We start from the raw sequence: 12,463 nt of genomic DNA, 5'->3' as shown, positions 1-12,463 counted from the left end.
AGCGAGGCTCTTTCTGGCAGCAGCACCTGTTTGCTGTTCTTGCTTTCCAAACCTTATTTAGCATTTTTGAATTGTTAGGTTTTGTGCCGTGGTTTTGTTTATAAATTATATATTTTGTAAATAGTATTAAATCTGTAGGGGTGGACTGCCATTTTCTTTTGATTGTTTTCTCTTGTTTTCACATTAGGGAGTTAGGGTTAGCGACTGTCTTTTGGTTTGTTTATTTCTATCAGGCTAGCTAGCACTTTCTGTGGGAAATGGCTTATTTTGTTTATTATGTTGGCCTTGGTTCGCCCTGAGTTGTAGTGTCATGTTTTTTTTGACACTTTCTTTCGTTTAAAATAAATATCATTCTGTTGGAACATCTCGACCCTGGATTTTGGTTTGGGGATCGGAGAGGGAACATGCTAATTTATCTTTGTATGTTGCACCCTGACCCCCTAGACAGGGGCGTAACAGACCAGTACAGTTATAGTACTTTGTACTTTGCCACATTTATCTTCTTCTTAGCAAGTGTCATGCATTCTGCTTCTCCAGCGTTTTTAAGAGCTGTTGATGATGTCAAATGCAGCTTACGGCCACACCGCTCTCTAAGCGCCCGATCTAGTCCGATCTCGGCAGCCAAATAGAGCCGGGCCTGGTTAGTACTTGGTAGGAAGACCGCCTGGGAATATCAGGTGCTGTAAGCTTTTTTGCTTGGGTTTACGGGCAGCACAAGCTGGTGTTACTGCCTATTTATTCATAGAAATTGTTCTATATTTTCATCAAATTTTGTTCTTTCATTGCTGTTTTGCTACTTTATTGGTTTGTCAACCATCGTGCTTCATTACTAATAGACCATGTTACGGTCCGGGCCATATGTGTTGTTTTCATTTTCTTGTTCTTATAGGTGCCCTGCCTGATTGGCCGGATTGGGGGGCAGTACAGGAAGCTGATTGGTCCATCCTACACTTCCTGGAGTTTTAAAAGTACGGTTCCCAACAGCTAGCGAGGCTCTTTCTGGCATCAGCACCTGTTTGCTGTTCTTGGTTTCCAAACCTTATTTAGCATTTTTGAATTGTTAGGTTTTGTGCCGTGGTTTTGTTTATAAATTGTATATTTTGTAAATAGTATTAAATCTGTAGGGGTGGACTGCCATTTTCTTTTGATTGTTTTCTCTTGTTTTCACATTAGGGAGTTAGGGTTAGCGACTGTCTTTTGGTTTGTTTATTTCTATCAGGCTAGCTAGCACTTTCTGTGGGAAATGGCTTATTTTGTTTATTAAGTTGGTGTCATGTTTTGTTTGACACTTTCTTTCGTTTAAAATAAATATCATTCTGTTGGAACATCTCGACCCTGGATTTTGGTTTGGGGATCGGAGAGGGAACATGCTAATTTATCTTTGTATGTTGCACCCTGACCCCCTAGACAGGGGCGTAACAGACCAGTACAGTTATAGTACTTTGTACTTTGCCACATTTATCTTCTTCTTAGCAAGTGTCATGCATTCTGCTTCTCCAGCGTTTTTAAGAGCTGTTGATGATGTCAAATGCAGCTTACGGCCACACCGCTCTCTAAGCGCCCGATCCCGTCCGATCTCGGCAGCCAAATAGGGCCGGGCCTTGTTAGTACTTGGTAGGAAGACCGCCTGGGAATACTACGTGCTGTAAGCTTCTTTGCTTGGGTTTACGGGCAGCACAAGCTGGTGTTACTGCCTATTTATTCATAGAAATTGTTCTATATTTTCATCAAATATTGTTCTTTCATTGCTGTTTTGCTACTTTATTGGTTTGTCAACCATCGTGCTTCATTACTAATAGACCATGTTACGGTCCTGGCCATATGTGTTGTTTTTATTTTCTTGTTCTTATAGGTGCCCTGCCTGTTTGGCCGGATTGGGGGGAAGTACAGGAAGCTGATTGGTCCATCCTACACTTCCTGGAGTTTTAAAAGTACGGTTCCCAACAGCTAGCGAGGCTCTTTCTGGCAGCAGCACCTGTTTGCTGTTCTTGGTTTCCAAACATTATTTAGCATTTTTGAATTGTTAGGTTTTGTGCCGTGGTTTTGTTTATAAATTGTATATTTTGTAAATAGTATTAAATCTGTAGGGGTGAACTGCCATTTTCTTTGGACTGTTTTCACATTAGGGAGTTAGGGTTAGCGACTGTCTTTTGGTTTGTTTATTTCTATCAGGCTAGCTAGCACTTTCTGTGGGAAATGGCTTATTTTGTTTATTATGTTGGCCTTGGTTCGCCCTGAGTTGTAGTGTCATGTTTTGTTTGACACTTTCTTTCGTTTAAAATAAATATCATTCTGTTGGAACATCTCGATCCTGGATTTTGGTTTGGGGATCGGAGAGGGAACATGCTAATTTATCTTTGTATGTTGCACCCTGACCCCCTAGACAGGGGCGTAACAGACCAGTACAGTTATAGTACTTTGTACTTTGCCACATTTATCTTCTTCTTAGCAAGTGTCATGCATTCTGCTTCTCCAGCGTTTTTAAGAGCTGTTGATGATGTCAAATGCAGCTTACGGCCACATTGCTCTCTAAGCGCCCGATCCCGTCCGATCTCGGCAGCCAAATAGGGCCGGGCCTTGTTAGTACTTGGTAGGAAGACCGCCTGGGAATACCACGTGCTGTAAGCTTCTTTGCTTGGGTTTACGGGCAGCACAAGCTGGTGTTACTGCCTATTTATTCATAGAAATTGTTCTATATTTTCATCAAATTTTGTTCTTTCATTGCTGTTTTGCTACTTTATTGGTTTGCCAACCATCGTGCTTCATTACTAATAGACCATGTTACGGTCTTGGCCATATGTGTTGTTTTTATTTTCTTGTTCTTATAGGTGCCCTGCCTGAATGGCCGGATTGGGGGGCAGTACAGGAAGCTGATTGGTCCATCCTACACTTGCTGGAGTTTTAAAAGTACGGTTCCCAACAGCTAGCGAGGCTTTTTCTGGCAGCAGCACCTATTTGCTGTTCTTGGTTTCCAAACCTTATTTAGCATTTTTGAATTGTTAGGTTTTGTGCCGTGATTTTGTTTATAAATTGTATATTTTGTAAATAGTATTAAATCTGTAGGGGTGAACTGCCATTTTCTTTGGACTGTTTTCACATTAGGGAGTTAGGGTTAGCGACTGTCTTTTGGTTTGTTTATTTCTATCAGGCTAGCTAGCACTTTCTGTGGGAAATGGCTTATTTTGTTTATTATGTTGGCCTTGGTTCGCCCTGAGTTGTAGTGTCATATTTTGTTTGACACTTTCTTTCGTTTAAAATAAATATCATTCTGTTGGAACATCTCGATCCTGGATTTTGGTTTGGGGATCGGAGAGGGAACATGCTAATTTATCTTTGTATGTTGCACCCTGACCCACTAGACAGGGGCGTAACAGACCAGTACAGTTATAGTACTTTGTACTTTGCCACATTTATCTTCTTCTTAGCAAGTGTCATGCATTCTGCTTCTCCAGCGTTTTTAAGAGCTGTTGATGATGTCAAATGCAGCTTACTGCCACACTGCTCTCTTAGCGCCTGATCTCGCCCGATTTAGTCAGCCAAATAGGGCCGGGCCTGGTTAGTACTTGGTAGGAAGACCGCCTGGGAATACCAGGTGCTGTAAGCTTTTTTGCTTGGGTTTACGGGCAGCACAAGCTGGTGTTACTGCCTATTTATTCATAGAAATTGTTCTATATTTTCATCAAATTTTGTTCTTTCATTGCTGTTTTGCTACTTTATTGGTTTGTCAACCATCGTGCTTCATTACTAATAGACCATGTTACCGTCCTGGCCATATGTGTTGTTTTTATTTTCTTGTTCTTATAGGTGCCCTGCCTGATTGGCCGGATTGGGGGGCAGTACAGGAAGCTGATTGGTCCATCCTACACTTTCTGGAATTTTTAAAGTACGGTTCCCAACAGCTAGCGAGGCTCTTTCTGGCATCAGCACCTGTTTGCTGTTCTTGGTTTCCAAACCTTATTTAGCATTTTTGAATTGTTAGGTTTTGTGCCGTGGTTTTGTTTATAAATTGTATATTTTGTAAATAGTATTAAATCTGTAGGGGTGAACAGCCATTTTCTTTTGATTGTTTTCTCTTGTTTTCACATTAGGGAGTTAGGGTTAGCGACTGTCTTTTGGTTTGTTTATTTCTATCAGGCTAGCTAGCACTTTCTGTGGGAAATGGCTTATTTTGTTTATTATGTTGGCCTTGGTTCGCCCTGAGTTGTAGTGTCATGTTTTGTTTGACACTTTCTTTCGTTTAAAATAAATATCATTCTGTTGGAACATCTCGATCTTGGATTTTGGTTTGGGGATCGGAGAGGGAACATGCTAATTTATCTTTGTATGTTGCACCCTGACCCCCTGGACAGGGGCGTAACAGACCAGTACAGTTATAGTACTTTGTACTTTGCCACATTTATCTTCTTCTTAGCAAGTGTCATGCATTCTGCTTCTCCAGCGTTTTTAAGAGCTGTTGATGATGTCAAATGCAGTTTACGGCCACACCGCTCTCTAAGCGCCCGATCTCGTCCGATCTCGGCAGCCAAATAGAGCTGGGCCTGGTTAGTACTTGGCAGGAAGACCGCCTGGGAATACCAGGTGCTGTAAGCTTTTTTGCTTGGGTTTACGGGCAGCACAAGCTGGTGTTACTGCCTATTTATTCATAGAAATTGTTCTATATTTTCATCAAATTTTGTTCTTTCATTGCTGTTTTGCTACTTTATTGGTTTGCCAACCATCGTGCTTCATTACTAGTAGACCATGTTACGGTCCTGGCCATATGTGTTGTTTTTATTTTCTTGTTCTTATAGGTGCCCTGCCTGATTGGCCGGATTGGGGGGCAGTACAGGAAGCTGATTGGTCCATCCTACACTTCCTGGAGTTTTAAAAGTACGGTTCCCAACAGCTAGCGAGGCTCTTTCTGGCATCAGCACCTGTTTGCTGTTCTTGGTTTCCAAACCTTATTTAGCATTTTTGAATTGTTAGATTTTGTGCCGTGGTTTTGTTTATAAATTGTATATTTTGTAAATAGTATTAAATCTGTAGGGGTGAACTGCCATTTTCTTTGGACTGTTTTCACATTAGGGAGTTAGGGTTAGCGACTGTCTTTTGGTTTGTTTATTTCTATCAGGCTAGCTAGCACTTTCTGTGGGAAATGGCTTATTTTGTTTATTATGTTGGCCTTGGTTCGCCCTGAGTTGTAGTGTCATGTTTTGTTTGACACTTTCTTTCGTTTAAAATAAATATCATTCTGTTGGAACATCTCGATCCTGGATTTTGGTTTGGGGATCGGAGAGGGAACATGCTAATTTATCTTTGTATGTTGCACCCTGACCCCCTAGACAGGGGCGTAACAGACCAGTACAGTTATAGTACTTTGTACTTTGCCACATTTATCTTCTTCTTAGCAAGTGTCATGCATTCTGCTTCTCCAGTGTTTTTAAGAGCTGTTGATGATGTCAAATGCAGCTTACGGCAACACTGCTCTCTAAGCGCCCGATCCCGTCCGATCTCGGCAGCCAAATAGGGCCGGGCCTTGTTAGTACTTGGTAGGAAGAACGCCTGGGAATACCACGTGCTGTAAGCTTCTTTGCTTGGGTTTACGGGCAGCACAAGCTGGTGTTACTGCCTATTTATTCATAGAAATTGTTCTATATTTTCATCAAATTTTGTTCTTTCATTGCTGTTTTGCTACTTTATTGGTTTGCCAACCATCGTGCTTCATTACTAGTAGACCATGTTACGGTCCTGGCCATATGTGTTGTTTTTATTTTCTTGTTCTTATAGGTGCCCTGCCTGATTGGCCGGATTGGGGGGCAGTACAGGAAGCTGATTGGTCCATCCTACACTTCCTGGAGTTTTAAAAGTACGGTTCCCAACAGCTAGCGAGGCTTTTTCTGGCATCAGCACCTGTTTGCTGTTCTTGGTTTCCAAACCTTATTTAGCATTTTTGAATTGTTAGGTTTTGTGCCGTGGTTTTGTTTATAAATTGTATATTTTGTAAATAGTATTAAATCTGTAGGGGTGAACTGCCATTTTCTTTGGACTGTTTTCACATTAGGGAGTTAGGGTTAGCGACTGTCTTTTGGTTTGTTTATTTCTATCAGGCTAGCTAGCACTTTCTGTGGGAAATGGCTTATTTTGTTTATTATGTTGGCCTTGGTTCGCCCTGAGTTGTAGTGTCATGTTTTGTTTGACACTTTCTTTCGTTTAAAATAAATATCATTCTGTTGGAACATCTCAATCCTGGATTTTGGTTTGGGGATCGGAGAGGGAACATGCTAATTTATCTTTGTATGTTTCAGCCTGACCCCCTAGACAGGGGCGTAACAGACCAGTACAGTCATAGTACTTTGTACTTTGCCACATTTATCTTCTTCTTAGCAAGTGTCATGCATTCTGCTTCTCTAGCGTTCTTAAGAGCTGTTGATGATGTCAAGTGCAGTTTACGGCCACACCGCTCTCTAAGCGCCCGATCTCGTCCGATCTCGGCAGCCAAATAGGGCCGGGCCTGGTTAGTACTTGGTAGGAAGACCGCCTGGGAATACCAGGTGCTGTAAGCTTTTTTGCTTGGGTTTACGGGCAGCACAAGCTGGTGTTACTGCCTATTTATTCATAGAAATTGTTCTATATTTTCATCAAATTTTGTTCTTTCATTGCTGTTTTGCTACTTTATTGGTTTGTCAACCATCGTGCTTCATTACTAATAGACCATGTTACCGTCCTGGCCATATGTGTTGTTTTTATTTTCTTGTTCTTATAGGTGCCCTGCCTGATTGGCCGGATTTGGGGGAAGTACAGGAAGCTGATTGGTCCATCCTACACTTCCTGGAGTTTTAAAAGTACGGTTCCCATCAGCTAGCGAGGCTCTTTCTGGCAGCAGCACCTGTTTGCTGTTCTTGCTTTCCAAACCTTATTTAGCATTTTTGAATTGTTAGGTTTTGTGCCGTGGTTTTGTTTATAAATTGTATATTTTGTAAATAGTATTAAATCTGTAGGGGTGGACTGCCATTTTCTTTTGATTGTTTTCTCTTGTTTTCACATTAGGGAGTTAGGGTTAGCGACTGTCTTTTGGTTTGTTTATTTCTATCAGGCTAGCTAGCACTTTCTGTGGGAAATGGCTTATTTTGTTTATTATGTTGGCCTTGGTTCGCCCTGAGTTGTAGTGTCATGTTTTGTTTGACACTTTCTTTCGTTTAAAATAAATATCATTCTGTTGGAACATCTCGATCCTGGATTTTGGTTTGGGGATCGGAGAGGGAACATGCTAATTTATCTTTGTATGTTGCACCCTGACCCCCTAGACAGGGGCGTAACAGACCTGTACAATTATAGTACTTTGTACTTTGCCACATTTATCTTCTTCTTAGCAAGTGTCATGCATTCTGCTTCTCCAGCGTTTTTAAGAGCTGTTGATGATGTCAAATGCAGCTTACGGCCACACTGCTCTCTAAGCGCCCGATCCCGTCCGATCTCGGCAGCCAAATAGGGCCGGGCCTTGTTAGTACTTGGTAGGAAGACCGCCTGGGAATACCACAAGCTGTAATCTTCTTTGCTTGAGTTTACGGGCAGCACAAGCTGGTGTTACTTCCTATTTATTCATAGAAATTGTTCTATATTTTCATCAAATTTTGTTCTTTCATTGCTATTTTGCAACTTTATTGGTTTGTCAACCATCGTGCTTCATTACTAGTAGACCATGTTACGGTCCTGGCCATATGTGTTGTTTTTATTTTATTGTTCTTATAGGTGCCCTGCCTGATTGGCCGGATTGGGGGGCAGTACAGGAAGCTGATTGGTCCATCCTACACTTCCTGGAGTTTTAAAAGTACGGTTCCCAACAGCTAGCGAGGCTCTTTCTGGCATCAGCGCCTGTTTGCTGTTCTTGGTTTCCAAACCTTATTTAGCATTTTTGAATTGTTAGGTTTTGTGCCGTGGTTTTGTTTATAAATTGTATATTTTGTAAATAGTATTAAATCTGTAGGGGTGAACTGCCATTTTCTTTGGACTGTTTTCACATTAGGGAGTTAGGGTTAGCGACTGTCTTTTGGTTTGTTTATTTCTATCAGGCTAGCTAGCACTTTCTGTGGGAAATGGCTTATTTGGTTTATTATGTTGGCCTTGGTTCGCCCTGAGTTGTAGTGTCATGTTTTGTTTGACACTTTCTTTCGTTTAAAATAAATATCATTCTGTTGGAACATCTCGATCCTGGATTTTGGTTTGGGGATCGGAGAGGGAACATGCTAATTTATCTTTGTATGTTGCACCCTGACCCCCTGGACAGGGGCGTAACAGACCAGTACAGTTATAGTACTTTGTACTTTGCCACATTTATCTTCTTCTTAGCAAGTGTCATGCATTCTGCTTCTCCAGCGTTTTTAAGAGCTGTTGATGATGTCAAATGCAGCTTACGGCCACACCGCTCTCTAAGCGCCCGATCTCGTCCGATCTCGGCAGCCAAATAGAGCCGGGCCTGGTTAGTACTTGGCAGGAAGACCGCCTGGGAATACCAGGTGCTGTAAGCTTTTTTGCTTGGGTTTACGGGCAGCACAAGCTGGTGTTACTGCCTATTTATTCATAGAAATTGTTCTATATTTTCATCAAATTTTGTTCTTTCATTGCTGTTTTGCAACTTTGTTGGTTTGTCAACCATCGTGCTTCATTACTAGTAGACCATGTTACGGTCCTGGCCATATGTGTTGTTTTATTTTGTTGTTCTTATAGGTGCCCTGCCTGATTGGCCGGATTGGGGGGCAGTACAGGAAGCTGATTGGTCCATCCTACACTTCCTGGAGTTTTAAAAGTACGGTTCCCAACAGCTAGCGAGGCTCTTTCTGGCATCAGCACCTGTTTGCTGTTCTTGGTTTCCAAAACTTATTTAGCATTTTTGAATTGTTAGGTTTTGTGCCGTGGTTTTGTTTATAAATTGTATATTTTGTAAATAGTATTAAATCTGTAGGGGTGAACTGCCATTTTCTTTGGACTGTTTTCACATTAGGGAGTTAGGGTTAGCGACTGTCTTTTGGTTTGTTTATTTCTATCAGGCTAGCTAGCACTTTCTGTGGGAAATGGCTTATTTTGTTTATTATGTTGGCCTTGGTTCGCCCTGAGTTGTAGTGTCATGTTTTGTTTGACACTTTCTTTCGTTTAAAATAAATATCATTCTGTTGGAACATCTCGATCCTGGATTTTGGTTTGGGGATCGGAGAGGGAACATGCTAATTTATCTTTGTATGTTTCACCCTGACCCCCTAGTCAAGTCAAGTGGCTTTTATTGTCATTTCTACTATACACAGTTGTTCACAGTACACAGTTGAAACGAGATAACGTTCCTCCAAGAACCAAGGTGCTACAAACAACACAAGTTATAATAAAGTGCATCGAGTGCAACCAAGTGCAAACAGTGCAGACGAAAAAACAGTACAGACGTACAGTGTAGACAGACAACACAAGTAACACAGGACAGGACACAAGACACAAGACCCAAGACAGTGCCGACCAGTAAACCTACTGTATACTATTTTACAGTACAGTACAGTTCAGTTAAGTGTGCTAGGGGTGTTAAAAAAAAGAGCAGCATGTAAACGGTATAGTGCATTTAAATGTCCAGCATGTAAAAAAAGTGCAATTGCATTGGAATGTGCAAAAAAAAAAACAGCAGGTAAACAGTGTAGTGCAGTAAATGTAGAATGATAAAAGTAAATAAATAATAAATAAGTGGTGGTGGAATGAGATGAGTAGTGAGTGATGAGAATGTGCTGAGTTCGGTTTGCAGTGTGTTTAAGTTCTATTTCAGTTCTGTGTGTTGAGGAGCCTGATGGCTTGTGGGAAAAAACTGTTGCATAGTCTGGATGTGGTGGCCCGAATGCTTCGGAACCTCTTTCCTGATGGCAGGAGTGTGAAGAGTGTGTGTGATGGGTGTGTGCGGTCGTCCACAATGCTGTTGGCTTTGCGGATGCAGCGTGTGGTGTAAATGTGCATGATAGAGGGCAGAGAGACTCCGATGATCTTCTCAGCTGTCCTCACTATCCTCTGTAGGGTCTTGCGATCTGCGACGGTGCAGTTCCCAAACCAGGCAGTGATGCAGCTGCTCAGGATGCTCTCAATGGTCCCTCTGTAGAACATGGTCAGGATGGGGGGAGGGAGATGGGCTTTCCTCAGGCTTCTCAGGAAGTAGAGACGCTGCTGGGCCTTCTTGGTGATGGAGCTGGTGTTGACTGACCAGGTGAGGTTGTCCGCCAGATGAACACCAAGGAATTTGGTGCTCTTGACTATCTCCACTGAGGATCCATCGATGATCAATGGAGAATGGTCACCCTGTGCTCTCCTGAAGTCCACAACCATCTCTTTAGTTTTGTCAACGTTCAGAGACAGGTTGTTTGCTCCACACCAGGCTGTTAATCGTTGCACCTCCTCTCTGTAGGCTGACTCGTCGTTCTTGCTGATTAAACCCACCACGGTCGTGTCATCAGCAAACTTGACTATGTGGTTTGAGCTGTGCATTGCTACACAGTCGTGCGTCAGCAGAGTGAACAGCAGAGGGCTGAGCACACAGCCCTGAGGGGCTCCAGTGCTCAGTGTGGTGGTGCTGGAGATGTTGTTCCCGATCCGGACTGACTGGGGTCTCCCAGTCAGGAAGTCCAGAATCCAGTTGCAGAGGGAGGTGTTCAGGCCCAGTATGCTCAATTTCTCAGTCAGGTGCTGAGGGATGATTGTGTTGAATGCTGAGCTGAAGTCAATGAACAGCATTCGTACGTATGAGTCCTTACTGTCCAGGTGGGTGAGGGCCAGATGGAGGGTCGTGGAGATGGCATCGTCCGTGGAACGATTTGGACGATACGCAAACTGCATGGGGTCCAGGGAGGTTGGGAGTTGGGTCTTAATGTGCCTCATGACGAGCCTCTCGAAGCACTTCATCACGATGGGTGTGAGCGCGACGGGACGGTAGTCATTGAGGCAGGAGACAGTAGACTTCTTAGGCACAGGCACGATGGTCGTTGCCTTGAGGCACGTAGGAACAACGTTGCTGCTCAGGGAGATGTTGAAGATGTCTGTGAAGACATCCGCTAGCTGTTCTGCGCACTCCCTGAGCACTCTGCCAGGAATGTTGTCTGGTCCAGCAGACTTCCGTGGGTTAACTCTGCATAGAGTTTTCCTCACTTCAGCTGTGGTTAGACAGAGCACCTGGTCACTGGGAGGTGGAGTGGACTTCCTCGCCTTCACGTTGTTCTGTGCCTCAAACCGGGCGTAGAAGTGGTTCAGCGCATCTGGGAGGGAGGCGTCGCGGTCACAATCAGGTGAAGTTGTCTTGTAGTTCGTGATCGCCTGGATGCCCTGCCACATGCGCCGGGTGTCTCCGCTGTCTTCGAAGTGGTCGTGGATTTTCTTTGAGTGTGCGCGCTTTGCCTCTCTAATGGCACGGGACAGTTTGGCCCTTGCTGTTCTCAAGGCCGTCTTGTCCCCTGTTCTGAAGGCAGCGTCTCTTTGTTTCAGCAGCGCACACACATTGGCATTTATCCACGGCTTCCTGTTGGAGCGTGTAGTGATGGTCTTGGAGATGGTCACATCGTCAACGCACTTGCTGATGTAGCTGGTTACTGTTGACGTGTATTCCTCCAAGTTGATGGAATCGCCGTTGGTTGCGGCCTCCCTAAACATGTCCCAGTCAGTGCACTCACAACAGTCTTGAAGAGCAGAAGTAGCTCCTGCTGGCCAGGTTTTCACCTGTTTCAGAACCGGTTTAGAGCGTCTGACGAGCGGTCTGTATGCTGGAATTAGCATAACCGAGATGTGGTCTGAGTACCCGAGATGGGGGCGGGGCTCCGCACGATACGCGCCGGGGATGTTTGTGTAAACAAGATCCAGCGTGTTCCCTCCTCTCGTTGCAAAGTCCACATGCTGATGAAGTTTAGGGAGCACAGTCCTGAGATTCGCATGGTTGAAATCTCCGGCAATAATAAACAGTCCGTCGGGGTGAGCGTTCTGCAGGTCGCTAATAGCACCGTAGAGTTCACACAGTGCCTCCTTAGCATTAGCGCTGGGGGGAATGTACACTCCGACAATGAAAACAGTGGTGAATTCCCGTGGTAAATAGAACGGTCTGCATCTAACAGTCACAAACTCCACTAGCGATGAGCAGAAACGTGAGACAAGCACAGAGTTCTTGCACCACTCCGTGTTGATGTAAACACACACGCCACCACCGCGAGTCTTACCGCACAGAGCAGCGTTTCTGTCGGCGCGAAACACGGTTAGCCCGTCTAGCTGGATGGCGGCTTCCGGAACTCTGTCACTGAGCCACGTCTCCGTGAAAACAAAGATGCAGCAGTCTCTGAATTCTCGCCGCGTGGTCCGCTGGAGTCGGATGTAGTCCAGTTTATTGTCCAGGGAGCAGACGTTGGAGAGGAGAATGGACGGTAGAGCCGGCCGGCTAGGGTTAGCATTTAGCCTAGCACGGACACCCGCCCGCTTGCCGCGCTTCCGC

At 44.0% G+C, this 12,463-nt stretch overlaps 7 pseudogenes; all 7 read left to right on the top strand.

The window, feature by feature from the left end:
- Positions 1 to 570: 570 nt before the first annotated feature.
- LOC137119104 (5S ribosomal RNA) lies at positions 571 to 689 on the top strand (annotated as a pseudogene).
- Positions 690 to 1,533: 844 nt separating this feature from the next.
- On the top strand, positions 1,534 to 1,652 carry LOC137119109 (5S ribosomal RNA; annotated as a pseudogene).
- An 857-nt stretch (positions 1,653 to 2,509) lies between these two features.
- On the top strand, positions 2,510 to 2,628 carry LOC137119068 (5S ribosomal RNA; annotated as a pseudogene).
- Positions 2,629 to 4,471: 1,843 nt separating this feature from the next.
- LOC137119088 (5S ribosomal RNA) lies at positions 4,472 to 4,590 on the top strand (annotated as a pseudogene).
- Positions 4,591 to 5,447: 857 nt separating this feature from the next.
- LOC137119069 (5S ribosomal RNA) lies at positions 5,448 to 5,566 on the top strand (annotated as a pseudogene).
- An 857-nt stretch (positions 5,567 to 6,423) lies between these two features.
- On the top strand, positions 6,424 to 6,542 carry LOC137119093 (5S ribosomal RNA; annotated as a pseudogene).
- A 1,843-nt stretch (positions 6,543 to 8,385) lies between these two features.
- Positions 8,386 to 8,504, top strand: LOC137119087 (5S ribosomal RNA; annotated as a pseudogene).
- Positions 8,505 to 12,463: the final 3,959 nt, after the last annotated feature.

Source organism: Channa argus, unplaced genomic scaffold, assembly GCF_033026475.1.
Source record: "Channa argus isolate prfri unplaced genomic scaffold, Channa argus male v1.0 Contig044, whole genome shotgun sequence".
Classification (NCBI taxonomy): domain Eukaryota; kingdom Metazoa; phylum Chordata; class Actinopteri; order Anabantiformes; family Channidae; genus Channa; species Channa argus.
The sequence above is the reverse complement of the archived record's forward strand: the minus strand, read 5'-3'. Positions and strand labels throughout refer to the sequence as shown.